General features: G+C 46.0%; 1 long non-coding RNA gene across 5 annotated transcripts in view; it reads right to left on the bottom strand.

The window, feature by feature from the left end:
• LOC148146308 (uncharacterized) overlaps window positions 1-22,689 on the bottom strand; it is a 979,539-nt gene that overhangs the window by 783,720 nt on the left and 173,130 nt on the right. The window lies entirely within an intron of this gene.

The raw sequence follows: 22,689 nt of genomic DNA, 5'->3' as shown, positions 1-22,689 counted from the left end.
CGAACGTGCTCCCTCAATACCTCAGAGAGTGTTCCATCAGTACTGCATAAAGTGCTCCCTCAATACCTCAGAAAGTGCTCCATCAGTACCTCAGAAAGTGCTTCCTCAATACCTCAGAAAGTGCTACCTCAATACCTCAGAAAGTGCTCCATCAAAACATCAGAGAGGGCTCCCTCAATACCTAAGATAGTTTTCCTTCAATTCCTCAGATAATTCTCCCTCAAAACCTCTGAAAGTGCTCCCTCAATACCTCAGATAGTTCTCCCTCAATGCCTCAGATAGTGCTCACACAATACCTCAGATAGTTCTCGCTCAATACCTCAGATAGTGCTCCCGCAGTACCTCAGAAAGTGCTTCCTCAATTCCTCAGAAAGTGCACCCTCAGTACCTCAGATAGTACTCACTCAGAACCTCAGCTAGTGCTTCCTCAGTACGTCAGAAAGTGCTCCCTCAATTCCTCAGAATGTACTCCCTCAGTACCTCAGATATTTCTCCCTCAGTACCTCAGATAGTTCTCACTCAGTACCTCAGAAAGTGCCACCTAAATATCTCAGAAAGTGCTCCCTCAGTACCTCAGATATTGCACCCTCAATGCCTGAGATAGTGCTTCCTTAATACCTCAGAAAGTGCTCCCTCAGTACCTCTGATAGTTCTCCCTCAGTACCTCAGATAGTTCTCCCTCAGTACCTCAGAGAGTGCTTCCTCAATACCTCAGAAGTTGTTCCCTCAGTACCTCAGATAGTGCTCCCTCAATACGTCAGAAAGTGCTCCCTCAGTACTCAGAAAGTGCTTTCTCAATACCCCAGAAAGTGCTCCATCAATACCACAGACAGTTCTCCCTCAGTACCTCAGAGAGTGCTTCCTCAATACCTCAGAAAGTGTTCCCTCAGTACTTCAGATAGTGCTCACTCAATACCTCAGAAAGTGCTCCCTCAGTACTTCAGAAAGTGCTCCCTCAATACCTCAGAAAGTGCTCCCTCAGTACTTCAGAAAGTGCTTCCTCAATACCTCAGAAAGTGCTCCCTCAGTACCTCAGAAAGTGCTCCCGCAATTCCTCAGAAAGTGCTCCCTCAGTACCTCAGTAAGTGCTCCCTCAATACCTCAGAAAGTGCTTCCTCTGTACCTCAGAAAGTGCTCCTTCAGTACCTCAGATAGTGCTCCCTCAATACCTCAGGAAGTGCTCCATCAGTACCTCAGATAGTTCTCCCTCAGTACCTCAGATAGTGCTCCCTCAATACCTCAGCACTTGCTCCCTCAGTACCTCAGATAGTTCTCCGTCAGTACCTCAGAAAGTGTTTCCTCAATAACTCAGAAAGTGCTCCCTCAATACCTCAGAAAGTGCTTCCTCAATACCTCAGATAGTGCTCCCTCAATACCTCAGAAAGTGCTTCCTCAATACCTCAGAAAGTGCTTTCTCAATACCTCAGAAATTGCTCCCTCAGTACCTCAGATAGTGCTCCCTCAATACTTCAGAAAGTGCTCCCTCAATACTTCAGAAAGTGCTCCCTCAGTACCTCAGATAGTTCTCCCTCAGTACATCAGAAAGTGCTTCCTCAGTACCTCAGAAGGTGCTCACTTAATATCTCAGATAGTGCTTCCTCAGTACCTCAGAAAGTGCTCCCTCAATACCTCAGGTAGTTCTCCCTCAATACCTCGATAGTGCTCCCTCAATACCTCAGAGAGTGTTCCATCAATACTGTTAAAGTGCTCCCTCAATACCTCAGAAAGTGCTCCATCAGTACCTCAGAAAGTGCTTCCTCAATACCTCAGAAAGTGCGACCTCAATACCTCAGAAAGTGCTCCATCAAAATCTCAGAGAGGGCTCCCTCAATACATAAGATAGGTCTCCTTCAATTCCTCAGATAGTTCTCCCTCAAAACCTCTGAAACTGCTCCATCAATACCTCAGATAGTTCTCCCTCAATGCCTCAGATAGTGCTCGCTCAATACCTCAGATAGTTCTCCCTCAATACCTCTGACAGTGCTCCCTCAATACCTCAGATAGTTCTCCCTCAATGCCTGAGATAGTGCTCACACAATACCTCAGATAGTTCTCGCTCAATACCTCAGATAGTGCTCCCGCAGTACCTCAGAAAGTGCTCCCTCAATTCCTCAGAAAGTGCTCCCTCAGTACCTCAGATAGTACTCACTCAGAACCTCAGCTAGTGCTTCCTCAGTATGTCAGAAAGTGCTCCCTCAATAATAGAACACAGAACATAGAACATAGAAGAATACAGCGCAGTACAGGCCCTTTGGCCCTCGATGTTGCGCCGATCCAAGCCCACCTAACCTATACTAATCCACTATCCTCCATATACCTATCCAATGCCCGCTTAAATGCCCATAAAGAGGGAGAGTCCACCACTGCTACTGGCAGGGCATTCCATGAACTTACGACTCGCTGAGTGAAGAACCTACCCCTAACTTCAGTCCGATATCTACCCCCCCTTAATTTAAAGCTATGCCCCCTTGTAATACCCGACTCCATACGCGGGAAAAGGTTCACACTGTCAACCCTATCTAACCCCCTAATCATCTTGTACACCTCAATCAAGTCACCCCGAAACCTTCTTTTCTCTAATGAAAACAGCCCCAAGTGTCTCAGTTTTTCCTCATACGATCTTCCTTCCATACTAGGTAAACCTCCTCTGCACCCGTTCCAGTGCCTCCACATCCTTCCTATAGTATGGCGACCAAAACTGCACACAATATTCCAGATGCGGCCGCACCAGAGTCTTATACAACTGCATCATGACCTCAGGACTCCGGAACTCAATTCCTCTACCAATAAAAGCCAGTATGCCATATGCCTTCCTCACCGCACTATTTACCTGGGTGACAACTTTCAGAGATCTGTGTACATGGACACCAAGATCCCTCTGCTCATCCACACTACCAAGTATCCGACCATTAGCCCAGTACCCCATCTTTTTGTTATTCTTCCCAAAGTGAATCACCTCACACTTAGCTACATTGAATTCCATTTGCCACCTTTCTGCCCAGCTCTGCAGCTTCTCTATATCCTGCTGTAACCTGCCACATCCTTCCTCACTGTCAACAACACCTCCGACTTTCGTATCATCCGCAAACTTGCTCACCCAACCTTCTAACCCCTCTTCCAGGTCATTTATAAAAATGACAAACAGAAACTGCTCCCTCAGTACCTCAGATATTTCTCCCTCAGTACCTCAGATAGTTCTCACTCAGTACCTCAGAAAGTGCCCCCCAAAATACCTCAGAAAGTGCTCCCTCAGTACCTCAGATATTGCTCCCACAATGCCTGAGATAGTTCGCCCTCAGTACCTCAGAGAGTGCTTCCTCAATACCTCAGAACTTGTTCCCTCAGTACCTCAGATAGTTCTCCCTCAACACCTCAGAAAGTGCTCCCTCAGTACCTCAGAAAGTGCTTCCTCAATCCCTCAGAAAGTGCTCCATCAAGACCACAGATAGTTTTTCCTCAGTACCTCAGATAGTGCTCCCTCAAAACCTCAGAAAGTGCTTCCTCAATACCTCATAAAGTGCTTCCTCAATACATCAGATTGTGTTCCCTCAATATCTCAGAAAGTGCTTCCTCAATACCTCAGAAAGTGCTCCCTCAGTACCTCAGATAGTGCTCCCTCAATACCTCGGAGAGTGCTCCATCAATACCTCAGATAGCTCTTCCTCATGACCTCAGAGTGTCCTTCCTCAATACTTCAGATCTTCCTCCCTTAGTACCTCAGATAGTGCTCCCTCAATACCTCAGAAAGAGTTCCCTCAGTACCTCAGAAAGTGCTTCCTCAATACCTTAGAAAGTGCTTCCTCAATAACTCAGATAGTTCTCCCTCAATGCCTCAGATAGTGCTCACACAATACTCAGATAGTTCTCCCTCAATACCTCAGATAGTGCTCCTGCAGTACCTCAGAAAGTGCTCCCTCAATTCCTCAGAATATGCTCCCTCAGTACCTCAGATAGTACTCACTCAGAACCTCAGCTAGTGCTTCCTCAGTACGTCAGAAAGTGCTCCCTCAATACCTCAGAAACTGCTCCCTCAGTACCTCAGATATTTTTCCCTCAGTACCTCAGATAGTTCTCACTAAGTAACTCAGAAAGTGCCCCCTAAATACCTCAGAAAGTGCTCCCTCAGTACCTCAGATATTGCTCCCTCAATGCCTGAGATAGTTCTCCCTCAGTACCTCAGAGAGTGCTTCCTCAATACCTCAGAACTTGTTCCCTCAGTACCTCAGATAGTTCTCCCTCAACACCTCAGAAAGTGCTCCCTCAGTAACTCAGAAAGTGCTTCCACAATCCCTCAGAAAGTGCTCCATCAAGACCACAGATAGTTTTCCCTCAGTACCTCAGATAGTGCTCCCTCAATACCTCAGAAAGTGCTTCCTCAATACCTCATAAAGTGCTTCCTCAATACATCAGATTGTGTTCCCTCAATATCTCAGAAAGTGCTTCCTCAATACCTCAGAAAGTGCTCCCTCAGTACCTCAGATAGTGCTCCCTCAATACCTCGGAAAGTGCTCCATCAATACCTCAGATAGCTCTTCCTCATGACCTCAGAGTGTCCTTCCTCAATACTTCAGATCTTCCTCCCTTAGTACCTCAGATAGTGCTCCCTCAATACCTCAGAAAGAGTTCCCTCAGTACCTCAGAAAGTGCTTCCTCAATACCTTAGAAAGTGCTTCCTCAATAACTCAGAGAGTGCTCCCTCAATACCTCAGAATGTGCTCCCTCAGTACCTCAGATAGAGCTCCCTCAATACCTCAAAAAGTGCTCCCTCAATACCTTAGAAAGTGCTTTCTCATTACCTCAGATAGTGGTCCCTCAATACCTCAGAAAGTGCTCCCTCAATACCTCAGAAAGTGCTCCCTCAATACCTCAGAAAGAATCCCCTCAGTACCTCAGAAAGTGCTTCTACAATACCTCAGAAAGTGCTCCATCAATACCTCAGAGAATGCTCCCTCAATACATAAGATAGTTCTCCTTCAATATATCAGATAGTTCTCCCTCAAAACCTCTGAAATTGCTCGCTCAATACCTCAGATAGTTCTCCCTCAATACCTCAGATAGTGCTCCTCAGAACTTCAGATAGTTCTCCCTCAGTACCTCAGATAGTGCTCCTCAAAACCTCAGATAGTTCTCCCTCAATGCCTCAGATAGTGCTCCCACAATACCTCAGATAGTTCTCCCTCAATGCCTCAGATAGTTCTCCCTTAGTACCTCAGAAAGTGCTCCCTCAATACCTCAGAAAGTGCACCCTCAGTACCTCAGATAGGACTCACTCAGAACCTCAGCTACTGCTTCCTCAGTACGTCAGAAAGTGCTCCCTCAATACCTCAGAAACTGCTCCCTCAGTACCTCAGAGTGTGCTTCCTCAACACTTCAGAACTTCCTCCCTTTGTACCTCCGAAAGTGCTCCCTCAATACCTCAGAAAGTGCTTCCTCAGTACCTCAGAAAGTGCTTCCTTAATACTTCAGAAAGTGCTTCCTCAATACCTCAGATAGTGCTCCCTCAATACCTCAGAATGTGCTCTCTCAGTACCTCAGGTAGTGCTCCCTCAATACCTCAAAAAGTGCTCCCTCAATACCTCAGAAAGTGCTTCCTCAATACCTCAGATAGTGGTCCCTCAATACCTCAGAAGTTGCTCCCTCAATACCTCAGAAAGTGCTCCCGCAATACCTCAGAAAGTATCCCCTCAGTACCTCAGAAAGTGCTACCTCAATACCTCAGAAAGTGCTCCATCAATACCTCAGAGAATGCTCCCTCAATACGTAAGATAGTTCTCCTTCAATACATCAGATAGTTCTCCCTCAAAACCTCTGAAAGTGCTCCCTCAGTACCTCAGATAGTTCTCCCTCAGGACCTCAGAAAGTGCTTCCGCAGTACCTCAGAAGGTGCTCCCTCAATACCTCAGATAGTGCGTCCTCAGTACCTCAGAAAGTGCTCCCTCAATACCTCAGGTAGTTCTCCCTCAATACCTCGAAAGTGCTCCCTCAATACCTCAGAGAGTGTTCCATCAGTACCTCAGAAAGTGCTCCCTCAATACCTCAGAAAGTGCTCCATCAGTACCTCTGATAGTGCTTCCTCAGTACGTCAGATAGTGCTCCCTCAATACCTCAGAAAGTGTCTCTTCAGTACCTCAGAAAGTGCTACCTCAATACCTCAGAAATTGCTCCATCAATACCTCAGAGAGGGCTCCCTCAATACCTCAGATACTTCTCCCTCAAAACCTCTGACAGTCCTCCCTCAATACCTCAGATAGTTCTCCCTCAATGCCTCAGAGAGTGCTCACACAATACTCAGATAGTTCTCCCTCAATACCTCAGATAGTGCTCCCGCAGTACTTCAGAAAGTGCTCCCTCAATTCCTCAGAATGTGCTCCCTCAGTACCTCAGATAGTACTCACTCAAAACCTCAGCTAGTGCTTCCTCAGTACGTCAGAAAGTGCTCTCTCAATGCCTCAGAAACTGCTCCCTCAGTACCTCAGATATTTCTCCCTCAGTACCTCAGATATTTCTCACTCAGTACCTCAGAAAGTGCTCCCTCAGTACCTCTGATAGTTCTTCCTCAGTACCTCAGATAGTTCTCCCTCAGTACCTCAGAGAGTGCTTCCTCAATACCTCAGAAGTTGTTCCCTCAGTACCTCAGATAGTGCTCCCTCAATACCTCAGAAAGTGCTCCCTCAGTACTCAGAAAGTGCTTTCTCAATACCCCAGAAAGTGCTCCATCAAAATCTCAGAGAGGGCTCCCTCAATACATAAGATAGGTCTCCTTCAATACCTCAGGTAGTTCTCCCTCAATACCTCGATAGTGCTCCCTCAATACCTCAGAGAGTGTTCCATCAATACTGTTAAAGTGCTCCCTCAATACCTCAGAAAGTGCTCCATCAGTACCTCAGAAAGTGCTTCCTCAATACCTCAGAAAGTGCGACCTCAATACCTCAGAAAGTGCTCCATCAAAATCTCAGAGAGGGCTCCCTCAATACATAAGATAGGTCTCCTTCAATTCCTCAGATAGTTCTCCCTCAAAACCTCTGAAACTGCTCCATCAATACCTCAGATAGTTCTCCCTCAATGCCTCAGATAGTGCTCGCTCAATACCTCAGATAGTTCTCCCTCAATACCTCAGATAGTTCTCCCTCAATGCCTGAGATAGTGCTCACACAATACCTCAGATAGTTCTCGCTCAATACCTCAGATAGTGCTCCCGCAGTACCTCAGAAAGTGCTCCCTCAATTCCTCAGAAAGTGCTCCCTCAGTACCTCAGATAGTACTCACTCAGAACCTCAGCTAGTGCTTCCTCAGTATGTCAGAAAGTGCTCCCTCAATAATAGAACACAGAACATAGAACATAGAAGAATACAGCGCAGTACAGGCCCTTTGGCCCTCGATGTTGCGCCGATCCAAGCCCACCTAACCTATACTAATCCACTATCCTCCATATACCTATCCAATGCCCGCTTAAATGCCCATAAAGAGGGAGAGTCCACCACTGCTACTGGCAGGGCATTCCATGAACTTACGACTCGCTGAGTGAAGAACCTACCCCTAACTTCAGTCCGATATCTACCCCCCCTTAATTTAAAGCTATGCCCCCTTGTAATACCCGACTCCATACGCGGGAAAAGGTTCACACTGTCAACCCTATCTAACCCCCTAATCATCTTGTACACCTCAATCAAGTCACCCCGAAACCTTCTTTTCTCTAATGAAAACAGCCCCAAGTGTCTCAGTTTTTCCTCATACGATCTTCCTTCCATACTAGGTAAACCTCCTCTGCACCCGTTCCAGTGCCTCCACATCCTTCCTATAGTATGGCGACCAAAACTGCACACAATATTCCAGATGCGGCCGCACCAGAGTCTTATACAACTGCATCATGACCTCAGGACTCCGGAACTCAATTCCTCTACCAATAAAAGCCAGTATGCCATATGCCTTCCTCACCGCACTATTTACCTGGGTGACAACTTTCAGAGATCTGTGTACATGGACACCAAGATCCCTCTGCTCATCCACACTACCAAGTATCCGACCATTAGCCCAGTACCCCATCTTTTTGTTATTCTTCCCAAAGTGAATCACCTCACACTTAGCTACATTGAATTCCATTTGCCACCTTTCTGCCCAGCTCTGCAGCTTCTCTATATCCTGCTGTAACCTGCCACATCCTTCCTCACTGTCAACAACACCTCCGACTTTCGTATCATCCGCAAACTTGCTCACCCAACCTTCTAACCCCTCTTCCAGGTCATTTATAAAAATGACAAACAGAAACTGCTCCCTCAGTACCTCAGATATTTCTCCCTCAGTACCTCAGATAGTTCTCACTCAGTACCTCAGAAAGTGCCCCCCAAAATACCTCAGAAAGTGCTCCCTCAGTACCTCAGATATTGCTCCCACAATGCCTGAGATAGTTCGCCCTCAGTACCTCAGAGAGTGCTTCCTCAATACCTCAGAACTTGTTCCCTCAGTACCTCAGATAGTTCTCCCTCAACACCTCAGAAAGTGCTCCCTCAGTACCTCAGAAAGTGCTTCCTCAATCCCTCAGAAAGTGCTCCATCAAGACCACAGATAGTTTTTCCTCAGTACCTCAGATCGTGCTCCCTCAAAACCTCAGAAAGTGCTTCCTCAATACCTCATAAAGTGCTTCCTCAATACATCAGATTGTGTTCCCTCAATATCTCAGAAAGTGCTTCCTCAATACCTCAGAAAGTGCTCCCTCAGTACCTCAGATAGTGCTCCCTCAATACCTCGGAGAGTGCTCCATCAATACCTCAGATAGCTCTTCCTCATGACCTCAGAGTGTCCTTCCTCAATACTTCAGATCTTCCTCCCTTAGTACCTCAGATAGTGCTCCCTCAATACCTTAGAAAGTGCTTCCTCAATAACTCAGATAGTTCTCCCTCAATGCCTCAGATAGTGCTCACACAATACTCAGATAGTTCTCCCTCAATACCTCAGATAGTGCTCCCGCAGTACCTCAGAAAGTGCTCCCTCAATTCCTCAGAATGTGCTCCCTCAGTACCTCAGATAGTACTCACTCAGAACCTCAGCTAGTGCTTCCTCAGTACGTCAGAAAGTGCTCCCTCAATACCTCAGAAACTGCTCCCTCAGTACCTCAGATATTTTTCCCTCAGTACCTCAGATAGTTCTCACTCAGTAACTCAGAAAGTGCACCCTAAATACCTCAGAAAGTGCTCCCTCAGTACCTCAGATATTGCTCCCTCAATGCCTGAGATAGTTCTCCCTCAGTATCTCAGAGAGTGCTTCCTCAATACCTCAGAACTTGTTCCCTCAGTACCTCAGATAGTTCTCCCTCAACACCTCAGAAAGTGCTCCCTCAGTACCTCAGAAAGTGCTTCCACAATCCCTCAGAAAGTGCTCCATCAAGACCACAGATAGTTTTCCCTCAGTACCTCAGATAGTGCTCCCTCAATACCTCAGAAAGTGATTCCTCAATACCTCATAAAGTGCTTCTTCAATACATCAGATTGTGTTCCCTCAATATCTCAGAAAGTGCTTCCTCAATACCTCAGAAAGTGCTCCCTCAGTACCTCAGATAGTGCTCCCTCAATACCTCGGAAAGTGCTCCATCAATACCTCAGATAGCTCTTCCTCATGACCTCAGAGTGTCCTTCCTCAATACTTCAGATCTTCCTCCCTTAGTACCTCAGATAGTGCTCCCTCAATACCTCAGAAAGAGTTCCCTCAGTACCTCAGAAAGTGCTTCCTCAATACCTTAGAAAGTGCTTCCTCAATAACTCAGAGAGTGCTCCCTCAATACCTCAGAATGTGCTCCCTCAGTACCTCAGATAGAGCTCCCTCAATACCTCAAAAAGTGCTCCCTCAATACCTTAGAAAGTGCTTTCTCATTACCTCAGATAGTGGTCCCTCAATACCTCAGAAAGTGCTCCCTCAATACCTCAGAAAGTGCTCCCTCAATACCTCAGAAAGAATCCCCTCAGTACCTCAGAAAGTGCTTCTACAATACCTCAGAAAGTGCTCCATCAATACCTCAGAGAATGCTCCCTCAATACATAAGATAGTTCTCCTTCAATATATCAGATAGTTCTCCCTCAAAACCTCTGAAATTGCTCGCTCAATACCTCAGATAGTTCTCCCTCAATACCTCAGATAGTGCTCCTCAAAACTTCAGATAGTTCTCCCTCAGTACCTCAGATAGTGCTCCTCAAAACCTCAGATAGTTCTCCCTCAATGCCTCAGATAGTGCTCCCACAATACCTCAGATAGTTCTCCCTCAATACCTCAGATAGTTCTCCCTTAGTACCTCAGAAAGTGCTCCCTCAATACCTCAGAAAGTGCATCCTCAGTACCTCAGATAGGACTCACTCAGAACCTCAGCTACTGCTTCCTCAGTACGTCAGAAAGTGCTCCCTCAATACCTCAGAAACTGCTCCCTCAGTACCTCAGAAAGTGCTCCCGCAATACCTCTGAAAGTATCCCCTCAGTACCTCAGAAAGTGCTACCTCAATACCTCAGAAAGTGCTCCATCAATACCTCAGAGAATGCTCCCTCAATACGTAAGATAGTTCTCCTTCAACACATCAGATAGTTCTCCCTCAAAACCTCTGAAAGTGCTCCCTCAGTACCTCAGATAGTTCTCCCTCAGGACCTCAGAAAGTGCTTCCGCAGTACCTCAGAAGGTGCTCCCTCAATACCTCAGATAGTGCGTCCTCAGTACCTCAGAAAGTGCTCCCTCAATACCTCAGGTAGTTCTCCCTCAATACCTCGAAAGTGCTCCCTCAATACCTCAGAGAGTGTTCCATCAGTACCTCAGAAAGTGCTCCCTCAATACCTCAGAAAGTGCTCCATCAGTACCTCTGATAGTGCTTCCTCAGTACGTCAGATAGTGCTCCCTCAATACCTCAGAAAGTGTCTCTTCAGTACCTCAGAAAGTGCTACCTCAATACCTCAGAAAGTGCTCCATCAATACCTCAGAGAGGGCTCCCTCAATACCTCAGATACTTCTCCCTCAAAACCTCTGACAGTCCTCCCTCAATACCTCAGATAGTTCTCCCTCAATACCTCAGATAGTGCTCCCGCAGTACTTCAGAAAGTGCTCCCTCAATTCCTCAGAATGTGCTCCCTCAGTACCTCAGATAGTACTCACTCAAAACCTCAGCTAGTGCTTCCTCAGTACGTCAGAAAGTGCTCTCTCAATGCCTCAGAAACTGCTCCCTCAGTACCTCAGATATTTCTCCCTCAGTACCTCAGATATTTCTCACTCAGTACCTCAGAAAGTGCTCCCTCAGTACCTCTGATAGTTCTTCCTCAGTACCTCAGATAGTTCTCCCTCAGTACCTCAGAGAGTGCTTCCTCAATACCTCAGAAGTTGTTCCCTCAGTACCTCAGATAGTGCTCCCTCAATACCTCAGAAAGTGCTCCCTCAGTACTCAGAAAGTGCTTTCTCAATACCCCAGAAAGTGCTCCATCAAAATCTCAGAGAGGGCTCCCTCAATACATAAGATAGGTCTCCTTCAATACCTCAGGTAGTTCTCCCTCAATACCTCGATAGTGCTCCCTCAATACCTCAGAGAGTGTTCCATCAATACTGTTAAAGTGCTCCCTCAATACCTCAGAAAGTGCTCCATCAGTACCTCAGAAAGTGCTTCCTCAATACCTCAGAAAGTGCGACCTCAATACCTCAGAAAGTGCTCCATCAAAATCTCAGAGAGGGCTCCCTCAATACATAAGATAGGTCTCCTTCAATTCCTCAGATAGTTCTCCCTCAAAACCTCTGAAAGTGCTCCATCAATACCTCAGATAGTTCTCCCTCAATGCCTCAGATAGTGCTCCCTCAATACCTCGGAAAGTGCTCCATCAATACCTCAGATAGCTCTTCCTCATGACCTCAGAGTGTCCTTCCTCAATACTTCAGATCTTCCTCCCTTAGTACCTCAGATAGTGCTCCCTCAATACCTCAGAAAGAGTTCCCTCAGTACCTCAGAAAGTGCTTCCTCAATACCTTAGAAAGTGCTTCCTCAATAACTCAGAGAGTGCTCCCTCAATACCTCAGAATGTGCTCCCTCAGTACCTCAGATAGAGCTCCCTCAATACCTCAAAAAGTGCTCCCTCAATACCTTAGAAAGTGCTTTCTCATTACCTCAGATAGTGGTCCCTCAATACCTCAGAAAGTGCTCCCTCAATACCTCAGAAAGTGCTCCCTCAATACCTCAGAAAGAATCCCCTCAGTACCTCAGAAAGTGCTTCTACAATACCTCAGAAAGTGCTCCATCAATACCTCAGAGAATGCTCCCTCAATACATAAGATAGTTCTCCTTCAATATATCAGATAGTTCTCCCTCAAAACCTCTGAAATTGCTCGCTCAATACCTCAGATAGTTCTCCCTCAATACCTCAGATAGTGCTCCTCAAAACTTCAGATAGTTCTCCCTCAGTACCTCAGATAGTGCTCCTCAAAACCTCAGATAGTTCTCCCTCAATGCCTCAGATAGTGCTCCCACAATACCTCAGATAGTTCTCCCTCAATACCTCAGATAGTTCTCCCTTAGTACCTCAGAAAGTGCTCCCTCAATACCTCAGAAAGTGCACCCTCAGTACCTCAGATAGGACTCACTCAGAACCTCAGCTACTGCTTCCTCAGTACGTCAGAAAGTGCTCCCTCAATACCTCAGAAACTGCTCCCTCAGTACCTCAGAGTGTGCTTCCTCAACACTTCAGAACTTCCTCCCTTTGTACCTCCGAAAGTGCTCCCTCAATACCTCAGAAAGTGCTCCCTCAATACCTCAGAAACTGCTCCCTCAGTACCTCAGAAAGTGCTCCCGCAATACCTCTGAAAGTATCCCCTCAGTACCACAGAAAGTGCTACCTCAATACCTCAGAAAGTGCTCCATCAATACCTCAGAGAATGCTCCCTCAATACGTAAGATAGTTCTCCTTCAACACATCAGATAGTTCTCCCTCAAAACCTCTGAAAGTGCTCCCTCAGTACCTCAGATAGTTCTCCCTCAGGACCTCAGAAAGTGCTTCCGCAGTACCTCAGAAGGTGCTCCCTCAATACCTCAGATAGTGCGTCCTCAGTACCTCAGAAAGTGCTCCCTCAATACCTCAGGTAGTTCTCCCTCAATACCTCGAAAGTGCTCCCTCAATACCTCAGAGAGTGTTCCATCAGTACCTCAGAAAGTGCTCCCTCAATACCTCAGAAAGTGCTCCATCAGTACCTCTGATAGTGCTTCCTCAGTACGTCAGATAGTGCTCCCTCAATACCTCAGAAAGTGTCTCTTCAGTACCTCAGAAAGTGCTACCTCAATACCTCAGAAAGTGCTCCATCAATACCTCAGAGAGGGCTCCCTCAATACCTCAGATACTTCTCCCTCAAAACCTCTGACAGTCCTCCCTCAATACCTCAGATAGTTCTCCCTCAATACCTCAGATAGTGCTCCCGCAGTACTTCAGAAAGTGCTCCCTCAATTCCTCAGAATGTGCTCCCTCAGTACCTCAGATAGTACTCACTCAAAACCTCAGCTAGTGCTTCCTCAGTACGTCAGAAAGTGCTCTCTCAATGCCTCAGAAACTGCTCCCTCAGTACCTCAGATATTTCTCCCTCAGTACCTCAGATATTTCTCACTCAGTACCTCAGAAAGTGCTCCCTCAGTACCTCTGATAGTTCTTCCTCAGTACCTCAGATAGTTCTCCCTCAGTACCTCAGAGAGTGCTTCCTCAATACCTCAGAAGTTGTTCCCTCAGTACCTCAGATAGTGCTCCCTCAATACCTCAGAAAGTGCTCCCTCAGTACTCAGAAAGTGCTTTCTCAATACCCCAGAAAGTGCTCCATCAAAATCTCAGAGAGGGCTCCCTCAATACATAAGATAGGTCTCCTTCAATACCTCAGGTAGTTCTCCCTCAATACCTCGATAGTGCTCCCTCAATACCTCAGAGAGTGTTCCATCAATACTGTTAAAGTGCTCCCTCAATACCTCAGAAAGTGCTCCATCAGTACCTCAGAAAGTGCTTCCTCAATACCTCAGAAAGTGCGACCTCAATACCTCAGAAAGTGCTCCATCAAAATCTCAGAGAGGGCTCCCTCAATACATAAGATAGGTCTCCTTCAATTCCTCAGATAGTTCTCCCTCAAAACCTCTGAAAGTGCTCCATCAATACCTCAGATAGTTCTCCCTCAATGCCTCAGATAGTGCTCCCTCAATACCTCGGAAAGTGCTCCATCAATACCTCAGATAGCTCTTCCTCATGACCTCAGAGTGTCCTTCCTCAATACTTCAGATCTTCCTCCCTTAGTACCTCAGATAGTGCTCCCTCAATACCTCAGAAAGAGTTCCCTCAGTACCTCAGAAAGTGCTTCCTCAATACCTTAGAAAGTGCTTCCTCAATAACTCAGAGAGTGCTCCCTCAATACCTCAGAATGTGCTCCCTCAGTACCTCAGATAGAGCTCCCTCAATACCTCAAAAAGTGCTCCCTCAATACCTTAGAAAGTGCTTTCTCATTACCTCAGATAGTGGTCCCTCAATACCTCAGAAAGTGCTCCCTCAATACCTCAGAAAGTGCTCCCTCAATACCTCAGAAAGAATCCCCTCAGTACCTCAGAAAGTGCTTCTACAATACCTCAGAAAGTGCTCCATCAATACCTCAGAGAATGCTCCCTCAATACATAAGATAGTTCTCCTTCAATATATCAGATAGTTCTCCCTCAAAACCTCTGAAATTGCTCGCTCAATACCTCAGATAGTTCTCCCTCAATACCTCAGATAGTGCTCCTCAAAACTTCAGATAGTTCTCCCTCAGTACCTCAGATAGTGCTCCTCAAAACCTCAGATAGTTCTCCCTCAATGCCTCAGATAGTGCTCCCACAATACCTCAGATAGTTCTCCCTCAATACCTCAGATAGTTCTCCCTTAGTACCTCAGAAAGTGCTCCCTCAATACCTCAGAAAGTGCACCCTCAGTACCTCAGATAGGACTCACTCAGAACCTCAGCTACTGCTTCCTCAGTACGTCAGAAAGTGCTCCCTCAATACCTCAGAAACTGCTCCCTCAGTACCTCAGAGTGTGCTTCCTCAACACTTCAGAACTTCCTCCCTTTGTACCTCCGAAAGTGCTCCCTCAATACCTCAGAAAGTGCTCCCTCAGTACCTCAGAAAGTGCTTCCTTAATACTTCAGAAAGTGCTTCCTCAATACCTCAGATAGTGCTCCCTCAATACCTCAGAATGTGCTCTCTCAGTACCTCAGGTAGTGCTCCCTCAATACCTCAAAAAGTGCTCCCTCAATACCTCAGAAAGTGCTTCCTCAATACCTCAGATAGTGGTCCCTCAATACCTCAGAAAGTGCTCCATCAATACCTCAGAGAATGCTCCCTCAATACGTAAGATAGTTCTCCTTCAATACATCAGATAGTTCTCCGTCAAAACCTCTGAAAGTGCTCCCTCAGTAGCTCAGATAGTTCTCCCTCAGGACCTCAGAAAGTGCTTCCGCAGTACCTCAGAAGGTGCTCCCTCAATACCTCAGATAGTGCGTCCTCAGTACCTCAGAAAGTGCTCCCTCAATACCTCAGGTAGTTCTCCCTCAATACCTCGAAAGTGCTCCCTCAATACCTCAGAGAGTGTTCCATCAGTACCTCAGAAAGTGCTCCCTCAATACCTCAGAAAGTGCTCCATCAGTACCTCTGATAGTGCTTCCTCAGTACGTCAGATAGTGCTCCCTCAATACCTCAGAAAGTGTCTCTTCAGTACCTCAGAAAGTGCTACCTCAATACCTCAGAATATGCTCCATCAATACCTCAGAGAGGGCTCCCTCAATACCTCAGATACTTCTCCCTCAAAACCTCTGACAGTCCTCCCTCAATACCTCAGATAGTTCTCCCTCAATGCCTCAGAGAGTGCTCACACAATACTCAGATAGTTCTCCCTCAATACCTCAGATAGTGCTCCCGCAGTACTTAAGAAAGTGCTCCCTCAATTCCTCAGAATGTGCTCCCTCAGTACCTCAGATATTTCTCCCTCAGTACCTCAGATATTTCTCACTCAGTACCTCAGAAAGTGCTCCCTCAATGCCTCAGAAACTGCTCCCTCAGTACCTCAGATATTTCTCCCTCAGTACCTCAGATATTTCTCACTCAGTACCTCAGAAAGTGCTCCCTCAGTACCTCTGATAGTTCTTCCTCAGTACCTCAGATAGTTCTCCCTCAGTACCTCAGAGAGTGCTTCCTCAATACCTCAGAAGTTGTTCCCTCAGTACCTCAGATCGTGCTCCCTCAATACCTCAGAAAGTGCTCCCTCAGTACTCAGAAAGTGCTTTCTCAATACCCCAGAAAGTGCTCCATCAATACCACAGATAGTTCTCCCTCAGTACCTCAGAGAGTGCTTCCTCAATACCTCAGAAAGTGCTCCCTCAGTACTTCAGATAGTGCTCACTCAATACCTCAGAAAGTGCTCCCTCAGTTCTTCAGAAAGTGCTCCCTCAATACATCAGAAAGTGCTTCCTCAATACCTCAGAAAGTGCTCCCTCAGTACCTCAGAAAGTGCTCCCTCAATACCTCAGAAAGTGCTTCCTCAGTACCTCAGTAAGTGCTCCCTCAATACCTCAGAAAGTGCTTCCTCAATACCTCAGATAGTGCTCCCTCAATACCTCAGAAAGTGCTTCCTCTGTACTTCAGAAAGTGCTCCTTCAGTACCTCAGATAGTTCTCCCTCAGTACCTCAGATAGTGCTCCCTCAAAACCTCAGCACTTGCTCCCTCAGCACCTCAGATAGTTCTCCCTCAGTACCTCAGAAAGTGTTTCCTCAAAAACTCAGAAAGTGCTCCCCCAATACCTCAGAAAGTTCTCCCTCAATACCTCTGAAAGTGCTCCCTCAATACCTCAGATAGTTCTCCCTCAATGCCTCAGATAGTGATCTGACAATACCTCCGATAGTTCTCCCTTCATACCTCAGATAGTTCTCCCCCAGTACCTCAGAAAGTGCTCCCTCAATACCTCAGAAAGTGCTCCCTTAGTACCTCAGATAGTTCTACCTCAGTACCTCAGATAATTCTCACTCAAAACCTCAGCTAGTGCTTTCTCAGTACGTCAGAAAGTGCTCCCTCAATACCTCAGAAACTGCTCCCTCAGTACCTCAGATAGTTCTCCCTCAGTACCTCAGACAGTTCTCACTCGGTACCTCAGAAAGTGCTCCCGAAATACCTCAGAACGTCCTCCCTTAGTACCTCAGATCGTTCTCCCACAGTACCTCAGATAATTCTCCCTCAGTACCTCAGATAGTTCTCCCTTAATACCTCAGAGAGTGCTCCCGCAGTACCTCAGAAAGTGCTCTCTCAATACCTCAGAAAGTGCTTCCTCAATACCTCAGATAGTGTTCCATCAGTACCTCAGATAGTGCTCCCTCAATACCTCAGAAAGTGCTCCCTTAGTACCTCAGATAGTTCTCCCTCAGTACCTCAGATAATTCTCACTCAAAACCTCAGCTAGTGCTTTCTCAGTACGTCAGAAAGTGCTCCCTCAATACCTCAGAAACTGCTCCCTCAGTACCTCAGATAGTTCTCCCTCAGTACCACAGATAGTTCTCACTCGGTACCTCAGAAAGTGCTCCCAAAATACCTCAGAAAGTGCTCCCTTAGTACCTCAGATCGTTCTCCCACAGTACCTCAGATAATTCTCCCTTAGTACCTCAGATAGTTCTCCCTTAATACCTCAGAGAGTGCTCCCGCAGTACCTCAGAAAGTGCTCCCTCAATACCTCAGAAAGTGCTTCCTCAATACCTCAGATAGTGTTCCATCAGTACCTCAGATAGTGCTCCCTCAATACCTCAGAAAGTGCTCCATCAGTACCTCTGATAGTGCTTCCTCAGTACGTCAGATAGTGTTCCCTCAATACCTCAGAAAGTGTCTCCTCAGTACCTCAGAAAGTGCCACCTCAATATCTCAGAAGGTGCTCCATCAATACCTCAGAGAGGGCTCCCTCAATACCGAAGATAGTTCTCCATCAATACCTCAGATAGTTCTCCCTCAAAACCTCAGAAAGTGCTTCCTCAATACCTCAGAAGTTGTTCCCTCAGTACCTCAGATAGTGCTCCCTCAGTACCTCAGAAAGTGCTCCCTCAGTACCTTAGAAATTGCTTTCTCAATACCCCAGACAGTGCTCCATCAATACCACAGATAGTTCTCCCTCAGTACCTCAGAGAGTGCTTCCTCAATACCTCAGAAAGTGCTCCCTCAGTATTTCAGATAGTGCTTCCTCAATACCTCAGAAAGTGCTCCCTCAGTATTTCAGATAGTGCTCACTCAATACCTCAGAAAGTGCTCCCTCAGTACCTCAGTTCGTGCTCCCTCAATACCTCAGATAGTGCTCCCTCAATACCTCAGAAAGTGCTTCCTCTGTACCTCAGAAAGTGCTCCTTCAGTACCTCAGATAGTGCTCCCTCAATACCTCAGGAAGTGCTCCATCAGTACCTCAGATAGTTCTCCCTCAGAACCTCAGATTGTGCTCCCTCAATACCTCAGCACTTGCTCCCTCAGTACCTCAGATAGTTCTCCCTCAGTACCTCAGAAAGTCTTTCCTCAATAACTCAGAAAGTGCTCCCTCAATACCTCAGAAATTGCTTCCTTAATACCTCAGATAGTGCTCCCTCAATACCTCAGAAAGTGCTTCCTAAATACCTCAGAAAGTGCTTTCTCAATACCTCAGAAAGTGCTCCCTCAGCACCTCAGATAGTGCTCCCTCAATACTTCAGAAAGTGCTCCCTCAATATTTCAGAAAGTGCTCCCTCAGTACCTCAGATAGTTCTCCCTCAGTACCTCAGAAAGTGCTCCCTCAATACCTCAGGTAGTTCTCCCTCAATACCTCGAAAGTGCTCCCTCAATACCTCAGAGAGTGTTCCATCAGTACTGCAGAAAGTGCTCCCTCAATACCTCAGAATGTGCTCCATCAGTACCTCAGAAAGTGCTTCCTCAATACCTCAGAAAGTGCTACCTCAATACCTCAGAAAGTGCTCCATCAAAACCTCAGAGAGGTCTCCCTCAATACCTAAGATAGTTCTCCTTCAATTCCTCAGATTGTTCTCCCTCAAAACCTCTGAAAGTGCTCGCTCAATACCTCAGATAGGTCTCCCTCAATACCTCTGACAGTGCTCCCTCAATACCTCAGATAGATCTCCCTCAATGCCTCAGATAGTGCTCACACAATACCTCAGATAGTTCTCGCTCAATACCTCAGATAGTGCTCCCGCAGTACCTCAGAAAGTGCTTCCTCAATTCCTCAGAAAGTGCTCCCTCAGTACATCAGATAGTTCTCCCTCAGTACCTCAGAAAGTGTTTCCTCAATAACTCAGAAAGTGCTCCCTCAATACCTCAGAAATTGGTTCCTTAATACCTCAGATAGTGCTCCCTCAATACCTCAGAAAGTGCTTCCTCAATACCTCAGAAAGTGCTTTCTCAATACCTCAGAAAGTGCTCCCTCAGCACCTCAGATAGTGCTCCCTCAATACTTCAGAAAGTGCTCCCTCAGTACTTCAGAAAGTGCTCCCTCAGTACCTCAGATAGTTCTCCCTCAGTACCTCAGATAGTGCTTCCTCAGTACCTCAGAAAGTGCTCCCTGAATACCTCAGGTAGTTCTCCCTCAATACCTCGAAAGTGATCCCTCAATACCTCAGAGAGTGTTCCATCAGTACTGCAGAAAGTGCTCCCTCAATACCTCAGAATGTGCTCCATCAGTACCTCAGAAAGTGCTTCCTCAATACCTCAGAAAGTGCTACCTCAATACCTCAGAAAGTGCTCCATCAAAACCTTAGAGAGGGCTCCCTCAATACCTAAGATAGTTCTCCTTCAATTCCTCAGATAGTTCTCCCTCAAAACCTATGAAAGTGCTCGCTCAATACCTCATATAGTGCTCCCGCAGTACCTCAGAAAGTGCTTCCTCAATTCCTCAGAAAGTGCTCCCTCAGTACCTCAGATAGTACCCACTCAAAACCTCAGCTAGTGCTTCCTCAGTATGTCAGAAAGTGCTCCCTCAATAATAGAACATAGAACATAGAACATAGAAGAATACAGCGCAGTACAGACCCTTTGGCCCTCGATGTTGCGCCGATCCAAGCCCACCTAACCTATACTAACCCACTATCCTCCATATACCTATCCAATGCCCGCTTAAATGCCCATAAAGAGGGAGAGTCCACCACTGCTACTGGCAGGGCATTCCATGAACTTACGACTCGCTGAGTGAAGAACCTACCCCTAACTTCAATCCTATATCTATCCCCCCTTAATTTAAAGCTATGCCCCCTTGTAATACCCGACTCCATACGCGGGAAAAGGTTCACACTGTCAACCCTATCTAACCCCCTAATCATCTTGTACACCTCAATCAAGTCACCCCTAAACGTTCTTTTCTCTAATGAAAACAGCCCCAAGTGTCTCAGTCTTTCCTAATACGATCTTCCTTCCATACCAGGCAACATCCTGGTAAACCTCCTCTGCACCCGTTCCAGTGCCTCCACATCCTTCCTATAGTATGGCGACCAAAACTGCACACAATACTCCAGATGCGACCGCACCAGAGTCTTATACAACTGCAACATGACCTCAGTACTCCGGAACTCAATTCCTCTACCAATAAAAGCCAGTACGCCATATGCCTTCTTCACCGCACTATTTACCTGGGTGGCAACTTTCAAAGATTTGTGTACATGGACACCAAGATCCCTCTGCTCATCCACACTACCAAATATCCGACCGTTAGCCCAGTACCCCATCTTTTTATTACTCTTACTCGCCTTGGGCAGTGTCAAGTAAGAATTTGAGAGCAGAGTTGCCACTTTGGTGTAACCTGCAGTCTGGCCAAATTGCAGCAAAAATCTGTTCAATTTTATCTGCAAACTATTGGATGCAAAATCCTCCTTGCACAATAATGAGGCAGCATTTTGGGATGTCATTTTTAAAATATATTATTTTCAACAATACTTACAATTAAGAGTGATCACTTGGTGCTGTCTGCATAACACAGTACAAAAAGGAGTTAACAGAAAAACATTATAACCCAAATTCAGAGTCACGAATTCATTGATATTGCATGGGTCCAGCATTTATAATAGTCAATTTTTAAAAATTAATACAGATACATTTACTAACTACATTGGAGTACAGTCAAGTTTCTTACTGAACAGTGACAGGATTGGACAGAGTCCGCATGGATTTAAGAGAGGGGAATCATACTTAGCAAATCTACTGAAAGAACCTACAGAGTAGAATATTAAAGTAAGAAATTGCAGGACATTTAAAAAAGCTCATCATTAAACATGGTAGACTGGGTTTTGTAAAAGAGAAACTATATTTGACAAATTTGCGACAGTTCCTTGAGGAGATAACAAGCAGGGCTGATAAAGGGCAATCCAATGATGTTCTGTATTTGGATTTTTAAAATGCAAAGGATAAGGTGCTTACATAAAAGTTAATTGCAAAACTAAGGAGCTCATGCTATCGGCATAATGTGTTAGCATTGATGGAGGATTGGTTAGCCACACTGGCTGTTGCTGAGTCCTCACTTGCAGTGCTGTATACAGTGTTAGCTCCCATATTTAATAAAGGATAAACCAACATCGGTGACCATTCAAAAAAGATTCACTTGGCTGCTTCGAGGACAAAAGGGTTGACCTATCAAGAATAGATAAGCAGGGGTGATCTTATGGAAACAAGATTCTGAGGAGCTTGACAGGGTAGATGTTGACTAGATCTTCTAACACCAGTGAAGTTTCAAACCAGGTGACATTACATAAGGGAACATTCATTTTAGAAAAAGTAAAGAATTTTTTCTCTCAGTGAATGGCTAGAATTTTCTCGCCCAAACAATTGTGAAAGTTAAATGTGGGAGGGGAATGGTTCAGTTACTCTTCGGAGGGTTGTTCTGGCTTGTTGGGCTGGAGGGCCCATTTCCACATAGAATCACAGATTCCCTACTATCTCAAATTATTTTAAAAGAGGGCAGATAGATTTTTGAAATATTGAGCAGTTGAGGGCTATGCGGATCAAGCATAAAAGAGGTGTTGAGGTCTGGGTTGGCCCAGCCATGATCTGATAGAATGGGGGAACAATCTGAAGGGAATGAATGCCCTACTCCTGCTCCGATTCCTTGAGGCTCCATTTCATGTGTTTTTTTTTGGTTTCCAAAGCAGAACGTGATACAATGTGCTAAAGATCTCAGATGTTGTGAAAAAGTGGTGTTTATGTACTGATTCAGATGGCATTGATTCATCAATCACAGCTATGCAGCCATGAGTAGGAAGGCAATTCCCTCCATGAATAAAGGGAATCTACTGCAGAGCTCACCCAAAGGGAATTCTTACCCTCAGAAAACTCTCCCATCACATGACCCAACATATCAGCTAAAGCAGGACGCACTGCGCATGCTGTAGCCAACAAAATGATCCGCGGGTGATTGATGTCAGCACCGGACCAATGAAAGGACGGTGGGCGGAGCTGGAGGACCGAGCGGGATGTTAGTCCTCCAACCAATCAGTGAATGAAGGGCGGAGCTAAGCTAAACCATGTGATCACCCACGCGCGCGGCGCAGAGTAACTGTAATGAATGTTCGGGAAGTTATGGAGAGAAAGGATACGGTAAGGAAAGAAATAAACAGGGAAACCGGAGAAAAACTGTGTTGCTATGAGCGGAGAGGTTTTACAAACAAATTGTGCACGTCGGAAAACACAAATTTGAAC

This window comes from Chiloscyllium plagiosum, unplaced genomic scaffold (assembly GCF_037043375.1).
Source record: "Chiloscyllium plagiosum isolate Xiang-an unplaced genomic scaffold, Cpla_swu_hap1 HiC_scaffold_21, whole genome shotgun sequence".
In the NCBI taxonomy this organism is placed as follows: Eukaryota; Metazoa; Chordata; class Chondrichthyes; order Orectolobiformes; family Hemiscylliidae; genus Chiloscyllium; species Chiloscyllium plagiosum.
Note: the sequence above shows the minus strand (reverse complement) of the source record. Positions and strands in the feature narration are given on the sequence as shown.